Here is a 17,143-nt window from a genome sequence, read left to right on the forward strand (position 1 = left end):
AATAATAATAAACTTGTAAGCTTACAGAACAATAGTCTTTGGCTGCCGCATTTAAAAGCTGAAAAGATGTAGACGAGGATGGCAAACAACTCAAAAATAAATAATGAAGTGCAATGGTAAAGTTGCTAGGAATAGAACTGTTAGCATACCACCAGTTAACTTAAAAATCAACCACCCTTTGAAATGGAAATCTTATTTATGGACCATTTCTAAGCAACTTATCATTATTTTGCATGGTGTCTGATTTATTAGCTTTCTAGGATGGTTCTTCAATCATGCAGCTGCAAAACGCTGTCTGGTTGTCATGGACCACTGCACTGTAAGCAGTCATTTACATATGCAAGCACAAGGTGAAATGACTGTGTTTTCTAACAATTTTAATTTGCTTCCCATATTTCCAATGTAAAAGCCGGTATCCACACAACTTTGTAGTGATTTACTAATGAGGGCACTATGTTGCGTCAGCAAAGTTTATCATTTGGTTTTCATAAAAAAATTCTATCACTTACTAATTAACTGACTTCTGTGTTTTTGGTGAGTGGAATCAAACCCACACAGAACCCTTGTGGATAGCCGTGAACTTAGGATCACACCCACTGGAAAGCATCAGAGGCTAATCTCTAAACCACCAGGCAGTTTATAACAACTCTCTCCTTGTATGTACAATATAAAATAGTAATATGTTAAATATTTATGAACTTATGAAGGCATAGAAAAATGAGAGACCAACACCAATTGATATTGTTGAGGTTCAATGAGGTTCAATGTTGATAAACACAAGGTTACGCACTTTGGCAAAAATAATATAAATGCAAGTTATACACTAAATGGCAGTGTGTTGGGAGTTTCCTTAAATGAGAAGGATCTAGGGGTCTTTGTAGATAACAAGTTGTCTAATTCTGGGCAGTGTCATTCTGTGGCTACTAAAGCAAATAATAATAAATAATAATAATAAAAATGGCATTTACTCAAGGGATGAAAACATAATTATGCCTCTTTATAGGTCCCCAATGAGGCCTCATCTGGAGTATGCAGTGCAATTTTGGACTCCAGTCCTTAAGAGGGATATAAATGAGCTGGAGAGAGTGCAGAGACTAAGTGCAACTAAATTGGTTAGAGGGAGGGAAGACTTAAATTATGAGGGTAGACTGTCAAGGTTTGGGTTGTTTTCTCTGGAAAAAAGGCGCTTGCGAGGGGACATGATTACACTTTACAAGTACATTACAGGACATTATAGACAAATAGCAGGGGACCTTTTTACCCATAAAGTGGATCACCGTACCAGAGGCCACCCCTTTAAACTAGAAGAAAAGAACTTTCATTTGAAGCAACGTAGGGGGTTCTTCACAGTCAGGACAGTGAGGTTGTGGAATGCACTGCCGGGTGATGTTGTGATGGCTGATTCAGTTAATGCCTTTAAGAATGGCTTAGATGATTTTTTGGACAGACATAATATCAAAGGCTATTGTGATACTAAGCTCTATAGTTAGTATAGGTATGAGTATATAGAATTTAATTAAAAGTAGGGAGGGGTGTGTGTATGGATGCTGGGTTTTCATTTGGAGGGGTTGAACTTGATGGACTTTGTATTTTTTCAACCCAATTTAACTATGTAACTATGTAACTATGTAACTATGATATGCAGTTTATAGTGTAGAAAGGGCGTTCTACAGCGTGGGGCCTGAGAAAATGTTGGTGTTCACTGGTGGCACACTGTAGTTCAGAAATTATTACTCAATAAAGATATTAAAGAACCAAGGTGGGAATTGGACTTTCAGAAATCTGTTTTGCCACATTTCTGTTCATGAAATCATGGAATTTCAGAATTTAGAAGACACCATGGGAGGTGACATTTGAAGAATGAGGAGCAAGAGATTAGTAGTATGGATCACTGGGCTCTGGCAGTTCCATTGATTGCATGAGAAGAGGTTTTCAAGCAGGCACTGGACAATGCCTTCCCTTATAATAAACCAGAATTCCTCCAACTATAGTTGCTTCAATTTCTCCCCACAGCTGAAAACCCTGGTATGGAGTGAGCTGTACATACATAGAAATATGTTGTTATTATTATAAACCTTTATTAATACAGGTAGCATGATAATTCAATTATTAGCATATGGTGACAGTGTGGCCTGTGCAAGCTTTTCGCTAGATTGGGATGGACTTACTTTGGCTTTGCATTTAAATGTTGGTCTTTAACTCTTGGCCTGATAACTAAGCTGCAGCCGTGTAGAAGACACTACAACTTAAAGGTAATAGCAGAGACATTTGGAAAATTTTGTTGTTTTAAGACACTTTTAAAGGGCATCTGATTGGCAAAAATGTTATTCCCAACCAAAGGTGCAGGCTAATAGAGCCCATACACTGGTTCGGGTTAACTGACGTGTTTTTAAAAAAAAAATTGGCCCACGCAAGCACTAGGCCACCCGCACGGAGAGGGAGCTCCTGCTATGGCCATGTTGGGGCACACAGGCGCATAATGAACGAGTGCCTTGACTTGCTCATTATGCTCATTAATAAATAACACCCTAAATGGGATAGAAATGAACCAAGTTGGAGAAACCACCACTTCATGCAATGCTGCACGTATTATAAATAGGACCATACTACTATTTTATATATTCATTATTTAGTATATTATATTGGCCAAATAATTAGCATCTATTTGATTTCAAACAGATACTGATTGGCATGTTTGCTCAAACTGGCTATCATGCAGCCCCATCTTATATTTCTGTGTCATATTGTGGTGTACAGTATGCATTTTGCTATAGCAACTGATATTAGCATTGATTTAGTAACAAACTATGTTTATTATATGTTACCTTATTCTTGTGATGAAGGCTTTTCTCCTGCACCAAAAAAAAATAATATATAAATCCTCATCTAGATTTAAAATAACCACCATAAACTTGATGCAATCTATAGAAATTCTGTCAATCTGTATCTAGATATAACTATGCAAAAAAGTCTCTATATCTTGCCGATGTGTCCTGTATTGGCATAAACATATTTTCCACACATATTGAGGAGCTTTGTGCTATTATAGAAAAGAGCCGATTCACTAGGGGGTGCCAATGTATATTCACACTTACTTGAATGTTCAGTATACAGTAGTAACATTTTACTCTGATGCACATGCCCAAGTCTTAGTCTGCAGAGGGACTACCGGCAAAGGTAATAAATATAGTGCAGCAGCCCTGAGTGCATTCTTGCCTGAGGATTGATTCTGTTGGGTTCTAGGAGTTGCATGATACCTTGGTAATCCTATCACAGTAACTCAGATGAGTAGTGAAACGCCTTCAATGATTAATCAGCAAGTCCAGTTGCTCTAGATACTATATTTATACTAGATAATGTGTTCTCTTGTTCTTAATAATATAAAAATGTTTCTGCATTCTTAATCCTTGCTTTCAATTTGTTTGGAGCATTTACAATTCAAGGGTGTTAGAGCTTAATGTTGCTGCTCAGCTCTATTAAAAATGGAGTCTTACTGTTTAGAAAAATGTAATATATTCAGTTGGATTAAAACTAGTTATGAGCAAATCAGTCTCTTTTTGCTTGCAAAAAATTTGCAAAAAAGTCAGTAGGCATAGTTTCACTTTTTTTGAGCAAAATACATCACTCATTGGTTCATCAATGGGAATAAGTGTAAATGGGGAAAAACATTAAAATGTTTGGAATCCCCAGTGCAATATTTCATACAGCTTCTTCATATGTTTCTGTTATCTTGTAATTTCTACAATTTTTTTTTCATGTGTATTTGTGAATATAATATTTCAAAACCTTTATCAGCAAATTAATTATTAAGAAGTATTAATTAATAATTCAATTATAAGCAAATTTGTATATATGTTGTAATATGCAGTACACTTAGGGTTGCCACCTTTTCTGGAAAAAAATGCCTTCCTATAGATTTATCTTTTTTCCCCTATTAATAACATTAGGATCAACCATAATTATTACCAGCCAGGTGGCAACCCTAGGCACACCTACCACAAACAGCATGATTCTACTCTTTGTATAAGAAGCAACCATAAAAATTCATTGTATTAACTCTTGGGTGGGTCTCATGCTTCCACTCTTTTTACCTGATATTCCTTGTCTGGATCCAAAATAACCAAATCAGCATCATACCCTGGCTTAATGGTCCCCTTTCTATCATCCACACTACACAACTTGGCTGGGTTACTGCTCAGTAAGCGAGGTATATCCAACAGACTGAAGCCATGAGTTCTTGCAGAGCTCCAGAAAAGAAATGATCCTATGATTAAAGACTGGAAACTTTACATTACTCTCAAAAGGGAATAATTGCTCCAACAATCATCACAACATGCATATGGACAGTTTCTTTAGATAGTAGTGTGCTAACTTGTTGAGCCACAAGAGACTTTACAAGCTGTCCTACATGAATTGCTCTGACTCTCCTAACAAGTCTTTCAATACTTTGTTTTCTCTGCCCTTTTGGTTTATACAGGCTGCTTAATTCTAGCCCACCTCATGCTTCTACCAGTTCTTGGTTAGTAAGTATCTTGTTGTAGTCTCTCACTGTTTTACTGGTTCCTAAGGAATTACCACCTTAAAATTACATACAACCTCATAAAGAAAAATCACTAAATGAATTGGGCAGAGACTATCTGCTGGTTTTATTTCATTTTAAATCATTATATTAAAATGTATAACCTGTCCAGCCATATCTGGTTTTCCTGTGATCAACCAAAAGTAGAATGGAAATTACCCATGGCATTGCATATTCATACCTTTTGACACTAGGCCATATACTACCAATAACCCCAACAACAGGTCAACTTAACCAGCCACGTTAGAAACTCTAGAAAAATAAAACTGGCTGATAAATTTCCCCCATACACATTTAACCCTACTTTTAACAGGAACCTTCCAATGTAGTATTCACCCCCTTGCTCCCCTCCTTTAACTTTTATATGATTGTATATTATTGTACTATGTTTAATGTAATTCATTATTGTAATTATTTAATTTTAGCCACTTACCAAGCTGCAGTGAGCAAATACCCCCCCAAGCTTTAAGGAAATCTCCATCCTGCAAGAGCTTGAGATCAGGTGTACAAGGAGAGTGATCAGATACAACCATGTCAATATGGCCCTGCAAGAGGGAATTCCAGAGTGCCTCCTACATGATGGGAATACAGACAGAAAACAATTAAGGAACAATTGTATATTGTCTTAGAATATCACTGTCTAAAATATCTTACTAAAAGTTTAAAGTTAAACTACCCCTTTAACAGGCCCTTGGCTGGGCATAGTGTATTCATATTGCCATCTCAAGCTGACCATGCTATGTAAGACGTATGTTTATTAAAATACCATAAAAGTTTGAAGTGGGATCGACTTATAGGCTCAGCACAGAAAAAAGAGCTACCATGGGGTGCTGTATACTAATATGAGAGGCTGGACATTTTTCAGGTTAGATTTAGACACAGAGAAGTGCAATGAATGTAATATTTTAGTTGGTTAGCGAACTGGACCTCCAAAACATGTCTCTAACCATATCACATCTGCATTCTGCCTACATCCTGCCCCATCACTGTTCTCTGAGCCATTAGTCATGCCATGTTTCCTTATACACATTATATCACCCACTACTATTGCTCTATTCATTTTCTAGCTCACAGTAAAACGAGAAAACATGAATATATTTATAGTTAACATATGTCAAGCGCTTTCTTATGAAATACCTTGTTGCTGTGTTCTCTAACAGGGGGGCAGAACTTGAAGTATGTGGCCCCAGGGGGAATTTTCTCTGCACTCAGTGTTAAGTAATGATGGGTAGTCTCTACAGAGAGAGGTGCCCCAGCTTTTTTGGCCTTTCTGATGATTGGGAGAGCCATTGCTGACGAGAGGTGCACAATGTGACAGCGAACTCTAATATTGGATCAAGAAAGTGATCATTGTTACAGTATCATGACAGCGTAATGAGAACTGCGATTTTCTACATGTACAACATAAATATATTCATACCTCACACTCTAAATTCATTATATTCAATGGAGGGTATTTCACAACAGTGACTTACTTGTACTGTAGATTGGCCACAGCTTCAACTGCTGCAACTTCCATGTTAGGGGGGCGTGAGGCAAGGAATGTTTCATATAGCATGGGGTCTGTAATGAGCACATAATGATTTAGTAAGACATGGATGTATATTAAACTGCCCATAAAAGATTATACGTGCCAGGGATGGTTTGAAGATCTTAGAAAAGAGAATTACATGCTAGGAGACCATTGAGATGGATCCTGTTCTGCAACTTAGTTTAGGTCATATGGGGGCAAAGAGGAACAGCTAAGCAAGTACTGTCTATGGTGTAAGTGGCCATGCTGTACATGTACAATGATGAACCAAAATACAGCAGACCCCACAAATGTGAGGACCACCAGGTATACAGAGCAATGTATCATTAACATGAAGATTGCTATTTTGGAGATACATAGAAAAGATCAGTCAAGGGGAACCACTCAGGAACATCATCTCACTATTGAACTATTGTGATTGACAGATTAACAGATTAACAATAATTAATCCACATTATTGTTTGTTGTAGTCAAACTGTCCAAAATCTTCAAACCTGTTGACAAAATGCCCAACATCTATGGCATCATAATATCTGTCAAGATCACTTTCTCAGCACACACAAGCAATTAATCATACTTAATTGCATTTACCAGGGCTATGCGACATTTACTTTATAATTTCAGACGGGAACAGATTGTTCCACATTCAAAGTGGTTGGAGGCTGGAATAGCCGTCTGTATAATCAGTTAACCTTAGGATGCTGACACAACACAAACATTTCATTTTGATATATTATTTTTATAAGAGTGGTACATATTCAACCCAGTATTTGTGATGATTTGAGTCAATGGGAAGGCAAAATTACATTGCAGTTAAGGCATGTGTTCATGGTGTTGGGGTTCACGTGCTTGGCTTACAACTACCAATGCTAAGCCCAGGGTTCAATTCAGGCAAATGCTGCATTATATATATATTGATAAAATTGGTTTTAACTTTATTTAACTTTATTTTCTATAATTGCTCTTATTAGTCTTATTAGTCTGATCACTGAAACATATAACAACTTAAGAAGCTATATACTAGTGGGAACAGGGGCAGTCATTATAGGATACAGACTGACGATCTGGTCTGGACCTTAACCTTATATCCCAAATTAACGTAATGTCCAAATCAGCTGATCTAAACCTTAACACATGTCCTAACATAAATACATAAAACTCAAACTGTTTTTATCAAAATACATTCAAAAGCAGCCTTAGTCTGAATTGAACCCTAGATCTTAGCCCTGTAAATTGATAGGAATGCTATCCTCTATACCACCTTGCTAGATAAGGATAAATTAGCAGGATCAGAATATAATGGTGAGATATGTATTTTTGTTCAGTGTTTATCTTTTAAAGTGAAGAAAAAAACACACAGATACAGATATTAAGGGAAATATGTACTGTTGATATGAATGAATTTTGTTACAACAGTGCCACCTACTGGTCAGTTTCCAAACATTCTGACCACCAAGTAGTCAAGGAAGTTGTCAGGAGAAAGAAAGAGGCTGCTTTGATGTTCTTCTGCTTAGGAAAAAAATTTAATTAGAAATCTTTCTCAAATCTTTCCTAAGCAGAAGAACATCAGAGCAGCCTCTTTCTTTCTCCTGACAACTTCCTTGACTACTTGGTGGTCAGAATGGTTGGAAACTGACCAGTAGGCTGGCACATGCCAGCGCGGCAGGGGGGCCCTCCGGCCCCCCTGCCACGCTGGCATGTGCGCTTGCCTCTGTGCCAGCGTGTGTGTCGTGTGTCTGCCCAAGTGCACGGCGCTGCGTTTGTACGGATGTGACTTGGTTGTGCGCACGCAATTTTTTTGGCCGCAACCTTAGATAAAGGGGGTTGCGGCATTAAGAGGCAGCTATGGGTACGGACCTGGGCCGGTGGGGCCCATAAGAGCCGGGGGTCCACCAGGTTTTTCCCCGGTGTCCTGCTGGCCCAGTCCAACACTGGATGTAGTAAAAAAGATTTTATTGTGGCAAAAACATCACAGCAAAAGCCTTACGCGTTTCGTGCCTTACGGGCGCTTAGTCATAGGCACGAAACGCGTAAGGCTTTTGCTGTGATGTTTTTGCCACAATAAAATCTTTTTTACTACATCAATTCATGGAGTGTGGTCCGGTATGTGCCAGCCCTTCACTATTATCCTAATTTGCAATCCTAATTTCGAGCTGAATATCTGGGGCTTGAGCACCTGGACCCCCCTTTTTTCTGGGTAAGTTGACCCCATTCATTACCATACTCGACACTGAACATTTTTTCTAAAAGTTTATCGTTAAACCGTTTAAATATGTTAATTGCCTTCCTGACATTGAAGTTTTTTTCGGAGGGAAAATTCGATTCAAATTCAATTCAAATTCGATTCAAATTTTTGGGTCAGGTCTATTAGATCGAATATTAAACGTTCTAATGTTTTCTTAAATAACCTCCCATTCGAGTTGTGAGTATATTCGAATTTATTAGAGTAAAAAAAAAAAATTCATATAAATTTGAAATTTGACCTTTGATAAATCTGCCCACAGTAATCTATTTATTTTAAGGTTAATTATTATTGGAAATATAACTGAGAACAAACATTTTAAAAAGTGTGGACGGTGTCATTGCTATGATTATTTTTCAGTCTTTTGTAAAATCTCTGCTTCAGAGAAGGAAGACTGCATCAAATGAAATGTGTTCAGGGTAAGAGTTAGAAAGCACAAACATATAGCAGAAATATAAAAAGCTGCCACCATAATAAAAACTTTCAATGGTCTCCAAATTTTCACACATCTCTTGCTTTTGGGGGGGTTGATTTTTGAGTCGTAGTGCGGCAAAGCAGGTTGGACTTTTATAATGGAAATATCTAAGCATTTTAATGTTATTTATACTTTTAACAATGACATCATCTACATACATGCTAAAGAATCACATCTCCAAAAAGAATTAGTGGTTATTGTTCATGATCAGAATTATTGTTGGGCAAACTCCACAACTGATGGAGAAAATGAATGATGAAATAACAGCTGCTAATCAGCATTGAAGGAAACAAGGACACTGTAATACAAACAGATGAAACAAGTGATTTGATGAGGATGGTGTCCATATGATAAACAGGGCTATGAAGCAGAAATGAAAAGATGGAAGATTAAAGGTGGATTATATAATTATCTGACTGCTCAGAGTCAGATAATTATAGTGGTTTACATTGATATCAATATGGAATCCTGATTGAACAGATTGTGCAGATTGTGATGGGATTCTTTTATACTAACATGGAGACAGAGGTTTATAAACATACAGAGAATGAAAGATTAATTTATGATAGTATTCTGTCATACAGATCCCTGACATTATTCTGCCATACAGATCCCTGATATTATTCTGACATACAGATCCCTGATAGTATTCTGCCATACAGATACCTGATATTATTCTGCATAAGATCCCTGATATTATTCTGCCATACAGATCCCTGATAGTATTCTGCCATACAGATCCCTGATATTATTCTGACATACAGATCCCTGATATTATTCTGACATACAGATCCCTGATATTATTCTGACATACAGATCCCTGATATTATTCTGCCATACAGATCCCTGATAGTATTCTGCCATACACATCCCTAATAGTATTCTGCCATACACATCCCTGATATTATTCTGCCATACAGATCCCTGATATTATTCTGCCATACAGATCCCTGATAGTAATCTGCCATACAAATCTCTGATAGTATTCTGCTATACAGATCCCTAATAGTAGTATTAGTTGTCACTATCTCTAAAATATATTTACTATTGTTTGCATGAATATAAGGCAATACCTTTTGGGTAATTGAGTTTTGGATATTTAGGTTTTGGAAGACTTCATATTCAGTTTGTTGTTTTTTTAGATTAGTGAAGGTATTCTTAATTTCTGGCTATTTTTTAGAAAGTGTCAATAAAAAAAGCACAGACCTTCCATAATCTGCTGGTACGAGTACATAGTATCCCTTTATAAAGTGGGACACTGGTTCATGTCAAACATATAAAAACAAATATTCCAGAGGGTTGCCAGGTCTGTTAGATTATTTGTGTTATCTAGCTTGATTAAAAGGATTTAGAAACATTTTTTGAAATTTGTGATCTGTAGTTCTAAGGAAGCCAGTATTCTTGGTATGGCCCCCTTTTTAAGCCTATTTTGTGGCTACCACCCTAATTTAAGACCCAGTTTAGTATAGTGGAGTGTTCAGTAGCCAACTTCTTAGAGCAAGGGGCAAGGAATACAGGCTACTCCCAGTCTAGAGATACAGTCATTTGAAACAAAACACTTTCTCAAGGATATCAGTTTCTTGGCCACTCTTTTCTCAAAACAGTGCTGATCCCCTATATTTAGTACGTCCTATAATTTGGGACTGGTAATTTGGCTGGTAAAACACCAGCCAAGGCAGGGGCAATGTAGCTGCCGGTAAATTTGTAATACACCTAAAAAAAAGCCCGTGGCCTGCCCCCAGCCTGCTCCAAACTTACCTGTTTCCTGGGCTTCTTGCCAAATTTGTATGGCTCCGCCCCCTTTGACGTCACGACACGGCCAGCCAATAGCGCGTCATGGTCCAGCCCTTTTTATCGTCACGGCCCCGCCCTTTTAACACCACCCCTCCACCTGCCAGTATATATTATTTTAAAAGGTGGCAACCCTAGGTGGGAGGGATATCTGGATGCAGATTAGAAGTCTTGAATGTATGCCTGTAAGGGTGGCGGCACACGCTGCTATTCGGGAAGATTAGTCACCCAGGTAAGATCTCTTTGTTTTCCGAACTAGCCCGAAGTTGCCTCACGAGGAAACTGCGGGCTTCTTCGGAAAGCCAAAGCGATCTGAGTACCATCTCGCCGACAATTCATATTCTAGCCAGCGGGAAGGTATTTCGGGGAGATTAGTCATCCGAGAAAGAGGAGATTTGTCACAGGGCAACAAATCACCCCGAATAACAGCATGTGCCACCACCCTAAAGTAGGGATGCACTGAATCTACCATTTCGGATTCAGCCGAACCCCCTAATCCTGCACGAAAGATTCAGCCGAATACTTAACCGAATCCTAATCCTAATTTGCATATGCATATGCAAATTAGGGGCGCGAAGGTGATAACATTTTTTACTTCCTTGTTTTGTTACAAAAAGTCATGTGATTTTCCCTCCCTGTCCCTAATTTGCATATGCAAATTAGAATTCGGATTTGGTTCGGCCGGCAGAAGGAATTGGCCAAATCCAAAGCCTGCTTAAAAAGGTTAAATTCCGAACCGAATCCTGGATTCGGTGCATCCCTACCCTAAAGATTCTTGTTGACTAGTAGTTAGTTAGTAGAACATAATGAGTGGCTTAGTGATTACTTGCAAATGAGATCACAGATATAAAGTCGGGAGACCTGTGAAAAGCTCTGAGCATCAGTTCTAATTCATCTCTTACTGGTCAGAAGGAAGGTATCTCCTTTTTTATACATCTGCCAAACCTTTCCCTGTATTTGTCAGTGCTCCATGCAACTGTTTTGATTAGTCAGTCTTACCTGGTTACCAGGAATGACTCCTCCCCAAAAGGCAACATCTACAAAGCACTGTCCTTCTGCAGCCTTTAATTTGGTGTGAAAATTACTCACAGAAGTGGTTGGTGGCAGGCTGTTTCTAAAAAGATAATAATAGGTGCAGAGAAATCAGCCTCAATCCTTGAACAGATTCAGTGCCCAAATAAAACTTTGTAGGTTCCTAAAGTATAAATTATTTGGGGTGGAGGGAGTGGGCATATTTTCTTTAAAACTATAGGAATGTGGCTAAGGTTTTCAGACTTTTATTCAAGCTTCCCTTTTTATGGTCCAACATTTTTTCAGCCCCGCTAAGCTTAGGGAAAGGATACAAGAATGAAAGCATACAAATACATGAAAAAGTTGTATTTTGGTAAAATAAGCATGGCTCACAAATTCCATCGACCGTTGTTAAAGCTGGGTTGCCTACCACTGCCTAATGCCCCACTTTGGGGGCCAGCCAATAATTTGGGTACATATGGCCTAGAGTTTAGTCTTTCGTACTTAGTGGCTCACTATGTGTCTCTGTACCCGCAGGGCATGCACCTGGTCCACAAATGGGCCTTTCCCTGGAAATAGCCTGCAGAGTGCTGTGCTACCAAAAAAGAATGAGGAACAAATATAACTTGCTGTTAGAAAGTAATAACTGGATAGTTTACGGTATTGTTGTGGAGAGCTTCCCAGTTATCTTAAACAATCCCCTACCACTACACCCCTTTTCAGTTCTAACTACAGTTTGTAAGGTTTTACAGGCAACATAATTTGCAGCTATTTTGTGGTGAAAATGTTCATTATTCTGTACAGCAATTTTATACTTACAATGGCATATCAACAATTGCCTCCTGCAGCTGCAGCTCTTGTGGCAGTACTGTAGCCCTCCCAGTCAGAACGCCCAGGCTCATTGACATGAACATGGGGGTCAATAATCCCAGGCATGACCACAAGGTCACCAGCATCCAGAAGCTTTAAGAAGAAATGTAAACTTTAGTTGCCTTCACTGTACTTCATGTTCTGGCCTCTGGCTTAGATTTAAGCAGACGTCTAGTTTTGCAAAACTTGCATGAGCTACCATTAGTATGAAAGTAGTCCGTCAGAATGAACCAATATGGTAATACGCTAGCTATGACATTGGGAGCACAGAACAATTGAAATGATAAATAAACACTGCAACAAAAAAGGTGAATGTATTTGAGATGGGTAATGCCATTGTTGACTCATAAAGGATATTGTGTTTTTAAGCAGCATAGAAATTTGGTACCAAATCACTCCCGTTGCTGCATGGTCCTAGCCCTTGACGCGAAACCCCAGTGCGCACATGAGGGTGCCTTTCAAGTACGGGAGCACCCAGTGCTTCTTAGGATGCAGCAGGAAGGCATGCCGCAGACCTTTGTGGCCTCGCTACAAATCCGGGTCTGACAGAACATTAGTCTAGCCTAGTTCTGGCTTAGTTCAAGGCCTTAACCTTGTGCACATTTGCCTTTTAACCTTCAATTTGTGCAAGTATGTTATCCACCAACACAGACTGTAAGCACTATGGGGCACTGTCTCTATTACCACATGGTACTTAAGCTCTGCAAACTTACATATATTTACGATGTTATTTGTCCTCTCTGTGTGTACTTTTATATATTACAAGATTATACAGTACTGCCAAGTGACAAGTAACAAGACAAGCCTAGCAAAGCCCCACAGCGACAGCCACAGTTTTACTTTGTTTCTTGTTTTTGGCCTATTCTGCTTTTTCACAAGAGTTTTCAGGGAGGCACCTGTTGCTAAAATATATTATACCCAACCACAGGTGTGGGTATAATATATTCTCTATACACTCTGCTTGGGGGGAAGTTTTTTTTTAAATGCCCCCCTGCCAGCGCTTCTGTCGTCACACGCATGCGCATAATGATTACAGCATTTGCTCATTATCCGCTCAAACTGGGCGCTCCCTCCCGGTGCGGGTGGCCTAGCGCGGGCGCGGGGCAATTTCTTTAAAAAAAAAAACTACTGTTACCCCAACCAGAGTGTGTAGGCTCAATTATATTTTGGCAACAGGTGCACTTTAAGGTTAATTCATTTATATTGTGTTACCTGTGATCCAATGGTAACTGTCTGCTTGCCCCAGGGCTGGATACCCATGATCTTGCCGTCTTTAATGATTATATCAGCTGGAGAAATCGTGTTGCCAGTTACTACTCTTCTGCTCCTAACAATGCTGATTTTTGACCCCACTGATACATCCATAATGTCTTCACAAAAAAAGAAAAAAAAAATAGAAATCACTGCTTAAATGAAAATATATTCTCTTCAGCTAGAACATTAGATAATATTATCATCCTTTGAAAACCCCCCCCCCACAAAACAGCATTTTACAACTCATTATAAAGGAGAACTAAACCCTAAAAATGAATATGGCTAGAAAAGCCATATTTTATTTGTTGATCTTATTGAACCAGCCTAAAGGTTCAGTATCACTATAGTAGAAATGATCCAGGCCCTCAAAATTATCCAGGAGTTTCCCGTCTTGGATTTTTTTTAGGCGTGTCTACAACACAAACCTGCTCAGTGTAAATTGAGCAGCTGTTGAATAAGGTTTGACTATGATATAAACTGATGCTATAGGGATGATTATTAATTCTGGTGCCAATTCTGCTGCTTTCTGAGCTACCATGTACCAATAATCTGATTTATTTATGAATCAGTCATATTGTGACATTTATATTCTATGGGGCACATTTACCTAGGGTCGAATATCAAGGGTTAATTAACCCTCGATATTCGACTGCCAAATTAAAATCCTTCGACTTCGAATATCGAAGATCGAATATCGAAGTCAAAGGATTTTGCGCAATTCGTTTGATCGACCGATCGAAGGAATAATCGTTCGATCGAACGATTAAATCCTTCGAATCGAACGATTCGAAGGATTTTAATCCATCGATCGAAGGATTATCCTTCGATCAGAAAAGTGTTAGCAAGCCTATGGGGACCTTCCCCATAGGCTAACATTGGCCTTGGTAGGTTTTAGGTGGCGAACTAGGGGGTCGAAGAAATTTTTAAAGAGACAGTACTTCGATTATCGAATAGTCGAATAGTCGAACGATTTTTAGTTCGAATCGTTCGATTCGAAGGTCGTAGTCGAAGGTCGAAGTAGCCAATTTCGATGGTCGAAGTAGCCAAAAAAAACATTCGAAAATCGAACAATTTTTCCTCTATTTTCCTCTATTCCTTCACTCGAGCTTGGTGAACGGGCCCCTAAGTGTACTGTATAAAGTCAAGCCTATTATTAAGTGTCCTAGTGACATGAAACGAGTCAGGCGAAAGATGATTATATAAATAAAGTATTATTTTTTTATCCACAAATTTTTGTCTGATCAATACATGAGTTACCAATGTGCCCTGCTCCAACATTTACTCTTTGTATACTGTATATTGTGAGTTGGTCCTTAAACTCAGTAAGCGACAGCAGCACAGAGCATGTGCAGTGAATCAGCAGAAAAGAAGATGGGGAGCTACTGGGGCATCTTTGGAGACACAGATCTTCCCTGCTAAAGGGCTGTGGTTGCCTTGGGCTGGTACAGAAGCCCAAAAAAAATGCTGTTCAATATTTCTGCTCTACTTCTTTACTCAAGCTTTAGTTTTCCTTTAATACGGTTTTTGTCCTAGATATTATATGCATGTGACTATTGCTCTGCAAACATCCTTCAATGAATCTAATATGAAAAAAAGTTAATTCTAAGATGGTGACTACCATGAAAAAATGTGTCCCATAGCAACATTTGCAGAATTGCAGCTTAAGCGTTTATTTCAAGGGAGGGAGGGTTCTCAAATGCACAAAACAACAAAGATGCCAATCAAAGCATATGTGCAGGGTAAAAGTAAAAATATAACACATTGTTATTAATAATTTAATTTATGGAATATAATTTTGAATACAATTAATATGCAATTTTTTCAGCTTTGCACAGACTTTGCATAGTTTTTAAAACAAAGGAACAGAGTGAGAAGGGCAACAAGGAGTTAATTGCAAGACATTTTGTGAAGGCATTGATATGCCTCATACTATACACCAAAATATGAGGTTTTAACCCTTACTAAAGATATTATGAAAAAACTTGCTCCACAATTAATGCACTATTTACCAAACCTGACCCTGGTCTTCTCGGGGGAAAAAAGGGAATTTGGGGGAAGAAAATTGGAAACTAGCAATAGTTTTAGGACTTTGTACTTGCATTGGGAAACAAGCTTTCATACATTTCAGAGGTCTAGATAAAGATGCCATGATATTGCCACAAAGAACAGTGATCATAAAATATATTGTGAGTCATAAAATATCAAAATATGTAAATAGAATGAAATTTATAATACATTTTTGCAATATATCATAAAATGGTTATATCAAAAATGCTCTAGTATAAAAGGACTAGCAGCATTCCATTTTTCATATGATGTTCTGTTTTTTCTTAGTATATATAAATATATTTATGTTTAATGTTTAAATATTTTAGTAGCCTTAAAGCTAAACCATTCAGGAGAGTTTGTAGCATGGTGTTGTGATCAACAGATTGCATATTACAAATTTAGATGTAATGGCACAGGTCAAAAAATAATGTTACTGATACAGGTATGGGATCCATTATCCAGGAAACCCGTTGTCCAGATAGCACAGAATTACTATCTCCCATAGACTCCATTTTAGTCAAATAATTTACATTTATAAAAATTATGTCCTTTTTCTCTTAAAACAGTACCTTGTACTTGATTCTTAATAAAATATAATTTATCCCTATTGTAGAACAAAATCCTTATCTGAAAAACCCCAGGCCATAAGCATTCTGGATAATCAGTCCCATTCCTATACAAAAATCTTATACATAAATTACAAAAGTGCAACAAATAAGGGTTGTGCTAAAATACTTCTTGCCTGTAGTTGTTTTTTTCCTTGTGCTAAACAGGGAATAAAGAAGCTATTTCACGTTTGGTTCCTGCAAATTAGATAATTAGATTATGAATGCACAGATAATGCTGGGTATTTGCCTGTACCCTGTATATACTAAGCATTATTGGATATGCCCCATCTCGATATGTCTGTAAAATGTATCTATTTAGGTGAATTGTAAAATCTGTCCGTATCTTCCAAGTCTGCAACTGTTATTGTGGTTGAGTTCTCTCTGTTGCTTTTATTAGCAATCTCTTTATGTTGATGCTTTACCTTTCAAATGTCTGATTTCTTCCTCTGGTATTCTTTGCTTCTCCGTCTCTTTGTAATCTTTGCTCTATGGCCACTACAGCTGATGTGTTTGCTGTTCTGTAAGACTGACCCTATGAACAGTGTCTGGGCACAGAGTGCCAATGGACCGTCTCTGTGAAGGTTAATAATTCACCTTGCCCCTAGGAGGGCTCAGGCTATAAAATTTAGAGAAGGCAGTTATGTAGATTACTATATTGTAGATTTGTTAAGCAATTTAAAAACTCATTGCCATAACTCTGTAACCCGTGGGCATTGCCACCACATATGTAATA

General features: G+C 38.1%; 1 pseudogene; it reads right to left on the reverse strand.

Annotated features, from left to right (window-relative positions):
* Positions 1 to 3,221: 3,221 nt before the first annotated feature.
* LOC108717468 lies at positions 3,222 to 16,919 on the reverse strand (annotated as a pseudogene).
* Between the last annotated feature and the right edge of the window lie 224 nt (positions 16,920 to 17,143).

Source organism: Xenopus laevis, chromosome 5S, assembly GCF_017654675.1.
Source record: "Xenopus laevis strain J_2021 chromosome 5S, Xenopus_laevis_v10.1, whole genome shotgun sequence".
Classification (NCBI taxonomy): Eukaryota; Metazoa; Chordata; class Amphibia; order Anura; family Pipidae; genus Xenopus; species Xenopus laevis.